General features: G+C 43.3%; 1 protein-coding gene across 1 annotated transcript in view; it reads right to left on the bottom strand.

Annotated features, from left to right (window-relative positions):
- Positions 1 to 8,654, bottom strand: part of LOC115277519 — a 43,094-nt gene that overhangs the window by 12,866 nt on the left and 21,574 nt on the right.

Below are 8,654 nucleotides of genomic sequence, written 5' to 3' on the forward strand. Positions count from 1 at the left end.
TGTCCTTACTTGGCTATCTGCCCACCTGAGATCATACCCGGAACTCCTGCACCCATAAAACACCTTGCCCTCCCGTACCAGGCGCGACTTCCCCGACTCCCCACTCCAGAGTCACGGAACCTCACCCGGGAATTGCGGACGTCAGTAAAGGCTTTCTTGACTCCATAACTTGGTCTCTCTCTTTCCTCTCGCCTCTGCCTCCATTTATTAAATCTTACAGTTTCTTTCCCCCCACCCACTTTCCTTTTTTCCTATCCTGTCCTCTCTTTTCTGTTCTTTTTTTACATTCCCCTTTCTGGTTTGCTGGTTTACTTGATCTGTCTGAGCGTTTGTGTGCTTTTGTTCCCTGTGTTTTTGTCTGTTTTCCTTTTCAGGGCTACCTCAAGAAACAAGCCAAAGCACACAGGGGGGAGAGGCCCAAATACCTCTGAGTAGAGAAAAAAAATTAATTAGAGGCATAACAAGAGAAACCGAGAGATACCCTTAAAAGAACATCTCCTGAAACAACAGGCCTGGAGAGTCACAGAGCCTCTTTAATAGAGCGATACTAACAGGTGCACAGGGCAGAACGAGCTTTTAAAACTGACAAGAGGTAGAAAGCTAACCAAAATGATGAAAGAACTCTCCTCTAAAGAAATTCCAGGAAGAAATCACAGCTACAGGACAGCTCAAAACAGACACAAGCAACATAACTGAACAAGAATTTAGAAGGATTATCATAAAATTAATTGTTGGGCTTGAAAAAAGCATAGAAGCCATCAGAGAAGATATTGACACAAAGACTAGGAACCTTCAAAATAGCTGTGACAAGTTAAAAAAAAAGGCTATAAATGAGGTGAACAATAAGATGGAGGCTGCCAATGCATGGATTGAAGAAGCAGAGAGGAGAATAGGTGAATTAGAAGATACAGTTACAGCAAAAGAGGAAGGCAAGAAAAAGAGAAGTTGATACAGAAGCATGAAAGGAGAATCAGAGACCTGAGTGATACAATCAAGCAGAACAATGTCTGTATCATAGGAGTTCCTGAAGAGGAAGAAAGAGAGAGGTCCTGAAGGGATACTAGACCAAATTATAACTGAGAATTTCCCAAATCTGGGGAAAGAAATAGACATTGAAATTCAAGAGGCACATCGAACTCCCCTAAGACGTAACTTGAACTGACCCTCGGCACAAAATATCATAGTGAAACTGGCAATATATAAAGATAAAGAGAGAATTCTGAAAGCAGGTAGGGATAAAAGGGCCCTAACATACAAAAGGAAACCTTTCAGAGTGGTTACAGACCTATCTACTGAAATTTGGCAGGCCAGGAAGGAATGGCAGGAAATCTTCAATGAGATGAACAGAAAAAACATGTAGCCAAGAAATCTCTATGCATCGAGCCTGTCATTCAAAACAGAAGGAAAGATAAAGGTTTTCCCAAGTAAACAAAAATTAAGAGAATTCATTAACAACAAAGCAGCCCTACAAGAAATCCTAAGGGGGACTCTATGAGGGAAATGTAGCAAGAAATATAAGATACCAGAGACATCACTACAAACATGAATTCTACAGAGAACACAATGAATCTAAACCCACATTTTTCAATAATAACACTGATTGTAAATGGACTGAATGTTCCAATCAAACGACACAGGGTAGCAGAATGGATCAAAAAACAAAATCCATCTATCTGCTGTCTACGGGAGACTCACCTTAGACCTGAAGACACCTTCAGATTGAAAGGAAGGGTATGGAGAAATATCTACCATGGGATTGAATGCCAAAAGAAAGCTGGAGTAGCCATACTTATATCAGACAAACTGGACTTTAATGTAAAGGCAGTAACAAGAGATGAAGAAGGACATTATATAATAATTACAGGGTCTCTCCATCCGGAAGAGCTAACAATTATTAACATCTCCCAAATACATAGAATAACTAATCACAAACAGAAGCATTCTTATTGATGAGAATATGCTAATTGTAAGGGATTTTAATACCCCACATACAACAATGGATAGGGCAACCAGACAGAAAATCACTAAAGAAACAATAGACCTGAACGACACATTGGAACAGATGGAATTAATAGATATATTTAGAACTCTGCATCCTGAAGCTAGGGAATTCACTTTCTTCTCGAGTGTGCATGGCACATTCTCCAAGACTGATCACATACCTGGTCATAAAACAGCCCTCCATGAATACAAACACATTGAGATCATACCATGCATGCTTTCAGATCACAATGCTATAAAATTGAAATCAACCACAGGAAAAAGCCTGAAAAACCTCCAAAAATGTGGAAGTTAAAAAATACCCTACTGACGAATGATTGGCCCAATCAGGCAATTAGAGAAGAAATTAAAAAATAAATGGAAACAAATGAAAACGAAAATACAACAATCCAAACTCTCTGGGACGCAGCAAAGGCAGTCCTAAGAGGAAAGTTTATTGCAGTCCAGGCCTATTTCTACAAACTAGAAAAAGCACAAACTCAAAATCTAACAGAACACCGAAGGAAACTAGAAAGGGAGCAGCAAGAGCACCCCAAACCCAGCAGAAGAAGAAAAATAGTAAAGATCAGGGCAGAAATAAATACAGAATAAAAAAAAAAACCTATTTGAACAGATCAATGAAACCAAGAGTTGGTTTTTTGAAAAAATAAACAAAATTGATAAATCTCAAGCTAGTCTCCTCAGAAAGAAAAGAGAGAACACCCAAATAGACAAAATCATGAAGGAAAATGGATCTACTATAACAGATCCCTCAGAAATGCAAGCAACCATCAGAGATTACTATGAAAAATTATATGCCAACAAACTAGACAATCTAGTAGAAATAGACAAATTCCTAAACGCACATGCACTACCAAAATTCAAACTGGAAGAGACAGAAAATCTGAACAGACCCATAACCAGTGAAGAAATCGAATCAGTTATCAAAAGTCTCCCAACGAATAAAAGCCCAGGGCCAGATGGATTCCCAGGGGAGTTCTACCAGACATTTAAAGCAGAGTTAACACTGATCCTTCACAAGTTATTCCAAAAAATAGAAATAGAAGGAAGACTTCCAGACTCATTCCATGAAGCCAGCATCACTTTGATTCCCAAACCAGACAGAGACCCATCAAAAAAGGAGAACTACAGGGGCGCCTGGGTGGCTCAGTCGTTAAGCCTCCGACTTCGGCTCAGGTCAGATCTCACACTCGTGGGTTCGAGCCCCGCGTCAGGCTCTGTGCTGACAGCTAGCTCAGAGCCTGGAGCCTGCTTCTGGTTCTGTGTCTCCTTCTCTCTCTGCCCCTCCCCCTCTCATGCTCTGTCTCTCTCTGTATCAAAAATAAATAATACATTTAAAATTTTTTAAAAGAAAAAAGAAAAAAAGGAGAACTACAGGCCAATATCCTTGATATTGCAAAAATACTCAACAAGATACTAGCAAATCAAATTCAACAGCACATAAGAATTATCCATCATGATCAAGAGGGATTCATTCCTGGGTTACAGGGCTGGCTCAATATTTGCAAATCCATCAATGTGATCCATCACGTTAACAAAAGAAAAGATAAAAAACCATATGATCCTGTTGATAGATGCAGAAAAAGCATTTGACAAAACACAACATCCCTTCCTAATAAAAACCCTCGAGAAAGTCGGAATAGAAGGAACTTACTTAAACATTCCTAAAGCAATTTATGAAAAGCCCACAGCTAATATCATCCTCAATGGGGAAAAACTGAGAGCTTCCCACCTGAGATCAGAACACGACAGGGGTGTCCACTCTCACCACTGTTGTTTCACATAGCGCTGGAAGTCCTAGCCTCAGCCATCAGACAACAGAAGGAAATAAAAGGCATCAGAATTGGCAAAGAAGTTGAAAAACTTTCACTTTGCACAGATTACATGATACTCTACATGGAAAGCCCAATCGACTCCACCAGAAGCCTTCTAGAACTGATCCATGAATTCAGTAAAGTTTCAGAGTACAAAATCACTGTACAGAAATCTATTGCATTTTTATACACCAATAATGAAGCAACAGAAAGAGAAATGAAGAAACGAATCCCATTCACAATTGCACGAAAAACCATAAAATACATAGTAATTAACCTAACCAACGATATAAAAGACCTGTGCTCATGGATTAGAAGAATAAACTTCATTAAAATGTCATTATTACCAAAAGCAATCTACACATTCAATGAAATCCCAATCAAAAATGCACCAGCATTCTTCTCAAAGCTAGAAAAAATTATCTTAAAATTCATATGGGAACAACAAAAAACCCCGAATAGCCAAAGTCATATTGAAGAAGAAAACCAAAATGGGAAGCATCACAATCCCAGACTTTAGCCTCTACTACAAAGCTGTCATCTTCAAGACAGTATGGTCTTGGCACAAAAACAGACACATAGACCAATGGAATAGAATAGAGAACCCAGAACTGGAGCCACAAGTGTATGGCCAATTAATCGTGACAAAATAGGAAAGTGTCCAATGGAAAAAAGACAGCCTCTTTAGCAGGTGATGCTGGGAGAACTGGACAGCAACATGCACAAGAATGAACTAGACCACTCCCTTACACCATTCACAAAAATAAACTCAATATGGATGAAGGACCTGAATGTGAGACGGGAAACCATCAAAACTCTTGAGGAGAAAGTAGGAAACAGCCTCCTAGACCTCAACTGCAGCAATTTCCTCCTTGACACATCCCCAAAGGCAAGGGAATCAAGAAGCAAAATGAACTATTGGGACTTCATCAAGATAAAAAGCTTCTGCACTGCAAAGGAAACAATAAAAAAAAACTAACAGGCAACCAACAGAATGGGAAAAGATAGTGGCAAATGGCATATCAGATAAAGGGCTAGTATCCAAAATCTACAAGGAACTCACCAAACTCTGAAAAATGAATGATCCAGTGAAGAAATGGGCAGAAGACCTGAACAGACACCTCTCCAAAGAGGACATCTAGAGGGCCAACAGGCACATGAAACGATGCTCAGCGTCACTCATCATCAGGGAAACTCAAATCAACACCACACTGAGATACCACCTCACACCATTCAGAGTGGCTAAAATGAACAAATCAAGAGACTATATAGATGCTGGTGAGGATGTGGAGAGACGGGCCCCCTCCTCCACTGCTGGTGGGAATGCAAACTGGTGCAGCCGCTCTGGAAAACAGTGTGGAGGTTCCTCAAAATACTATCGATAGAACTCCCCTGTGACCCAGCAATAGCACTGCTAGGGATTTACCCGAGTGACACAGGAGTGCTGATGCATAGGGCACATGTACCCCAATGTTCATAGCAGCACTGTCAACAAGAGCCAAATCATGGAAAGAGCCTAAATGTCCATCACCTGCTGGATGGATCAAGAAGATGTGGTTTATATACACAATGGAGTACTGTCGCGGCCCGCCGCGACAATCTGAAAAGAGTACTGAGGCAAGGGAATGAGGAAGAAAGAGAAGAGAGAGAGTCAGGGGACGGGAGGGACACTCAGAGCCATTGCACCAAAAGTGTCATCCCTTATTAGCAGTTTGCAGCTTTTATACAATAACCACAGGAGCCACTGTCGACTAAGCAAAGCATAAAAATAGGCCAGGTTCCTTATTTTCCAGACTGTCCCCCTTGTGACCCTGCTTGCTAACGCATACTTCCCTATGGCCTCCGGAAGGATGAGAACTCTCAAGGGATAAGGAGGAGGAATTATGGTAGACCCTTATTTTTAAAGGTCAGGGGCTGACCGGACCTTGGCATTTAAACACATCAGGGGCACGTGTGCAGGGCGCATGGAAGAGTCCCGAGGGCTGTTGCTCTACTTGTGGGAGGGCGCTTGCCCTTGGCAAGAAGGGGAACTTCCCTCTAAGGAGCTAGAGCCCCACCGGTCACTCCTCCTGTGCTACTGCTTCCCACAGAGTGCTGCATGGCCATGAGAAAGAATGAAATCTGGCCACTTGTAGCAAAGTGGATGGACCTCGAGGGAGTCATGCTAAGCGAAATAAGTCAGGCGGAGAAGGACAGATACCATATGTTTGCACTTATAGGTCTAACAGGAGAAACCTAACAGGGGACCATGGGAAGGGGAAAGTGGGGGGAAGAGTTAGGGAGAAGGAATGAGGCAAATCATGAGAGACTCTTGAATACTGAGAGCAAACAGTGCTGAAGAGGGAGGGGGAAGGGGTGGGGGGTGGTCATGGAGAGGGCCACTTGTGGGGAAGAGCACTGGGTGTTTTGTGGAAACCAACTTGGTAATAAACTATTAATAAAAAATAAAATAAAAAATAAAAATTAATTTAAAAAAAAAAGAAACGCCATACAATCCAGTAATTCTACCACTGGGTATTTACCCAAAGAAAATGAAAGCTCTAATTCCAAATGATATATGCACCCCGCAGGTTCACTGTGGCACTGTTTATAATAAGCAAGATATGGAAGTGACCCGCATGTCCAGTGAGAGATGGATAAAGGTGTAACATATAGACACGGTGAACTACTACTCAGTCAGCAAGAGCGAGCCCTTGCCATTTGTAGCAACAGAGATAGACGTGGAGGGCATCATGCTGAGTGAAATAAGTTGGATAGAGGGGGCAAACCCGGATTTCCTTATATGCGGTATCTACAACCAAAATAAACCCAAACCAGAAACAGACTCAGGGGCGCCTGGGGGGGGGGGGGCTCAGTTGGTTAAGTGTCCGGCTTCAGCTCAGGTCATGATTTCACAGTTTGTGGGTTCAAGCCCCATGTCAGGCTCTGTGCTGACAGCTAGCTCGGAGCCTAGAGCTGCTTTGGATTCTGTGTCTCCCTCTCTCTCTGACCCTCCCCTGCTCACACTGTCTCTCTCTGTCTCTCAAAAATAAATTAAAAACATAATAAAAAGTTTATAAAACCAAAAATTTCAAAAAGGTAATCTTAGATTCCTTATGAAAAGTTCTAGCAAAGCAGATTTAAAATAGCCCACATTGATAAACAGCTGATTCTTGCTGTCCTGATATAATGAAGCCAAGTTTACTGAAACGTGATCTAATTTGCAAACCATTTAGTCTTACAACGGTTACCGTGGATAGGAATGAGGGTAATTGTTGAGAGGAAAATTTCATTTCCACTGTAACTATAATGCGCACTTCTGGAAGTCAGAGACTAGCTCTGTTGTTTTGAGGTTTTGCTTTCTGTCTGTAAACAACTCTGGAACCTGAATCCTTCCAGATTCTTGTAACAGCAGACTACAACTCTCCAAATTAACATTCCAATTTCCCTCCATCTTTTTGACTTGAAATCCTTGAACACTGAATCCACGCTTTCCCCTCGAAGCCTTGCAAACGGAAACGGAAGACTCCGTGTAGACTCTGAGACCCGGGCTCCGGCGCGTCGCTGTGCTGGCCCCTCCACGAGATTCCCGGACACGTTCCACGTGCAGGCCAGGAAAATCCCTGATTGCCACCGCCTGCCTTCACTCCATCTAGAGATAAAAATGTAGACATCTCCTCCCCTGGCCACTCTCAGAACTCGAAAACTAGTGTACAATCTGCTCCATTCCACTGTTTTTATTTCCATAGAAATGCCTCTTATTTAATACCTGATGACTTGCTTAATTGTCCTGCAAATTCCTGACAGATTTATGCCTCTTTGTCTAAAATGTACACATGCTGCCTGCCTTGGTCATTCTGAACGTCTCAGTTTCATCAGTGGGCCTCTGTGTGCACCTGATAAAACCGTGTTTCTTTCTCCTGTTAATCATGTCAATTGTTTAAAATAAAATTTTTAATGTTTACTTTTGAGAGAGAGTATGAGCGTGTGCACGTGAGTAGGGAAAGGGCAGAGGTGAAATCATGACCTGAGCCAAAGCCAGACACTTAACTGACTGAGCCACCCACGTGCCCCATTCATGGTCAAGTTAATTCTTGAACCAGCTAGGAGGATCTTGAAAGAGTAAAAGTTTTCCTTCCCAGAACCGGCAGTCAAGAACCATAGGTTTCCCTAGACCCAGCTCCCCCTGGAAAGACTGTGGATTCCTCCAGCTTAGTGCTCAGAGGAATGAGAGCACCCACGCAGGAGGGGGCAAGTCTAGGCAGATGCTCTGGACCCACGAGCCCTCACCCTTGGCACTGGACTCGCAGACACATGCCCAGGTGGGGGCGCCGCACAGAGCATGCGCACAGGACACGGCCGTCAGCTGCCCGTGAGCATGGGGGGTGGGGCTCCGACGGGGGCGCTGCTGTCCGTCCCCCACAACCTGCAAGCCGCCAGGGCACGGGAGGCCCATCTCAGTATCGTTCTGAGGTGGAAGCTAATTAAGGATTAGGAGGAAAATTAAGCCCCGGGACATGGGGCTTAGATTCCTAACATGGTGACAGACCAGCCATTACCACTAAGTAGCTTAAATATCCACATTTGGAAAACATCCTTGAAATGGACATAATAGCGGGTGGGGGGGTTCCATAAATTCCTAAAGGAACGCGTTATTGTGGGGGCTGTTTCACCTAACCTCTGACACAGCAGCTTCAAAGCAACCGGAGGCCCGTAGGCTTCTAACAGACGACAGGAACGGAAACTAACACCACGAAAATCCAGGGAAGACTCCCAGACGCGGCGCCAGCTAAGCCCTGTCGCCCGCGGACCTGCGGGTGGGCGCGGCCCGGACCCCCACCCGCACGCGAGGGCGGGCAC

This window comes from Suricata suricatta, chromosome 14 (assembly GCF_006229205.1).
Source record: "Suricata suricatta isolate VVHF042 chromosome 14, meerkat_22Aug2017_6uvM2_HiC, whole genome shotgun sequence".
NCBI classification, from domain to species: Eukaryota; Metazoa; Chordata; class Mammalia; order Carnivora; family Herpestidae; genus Suricata; species Suricata suricatta.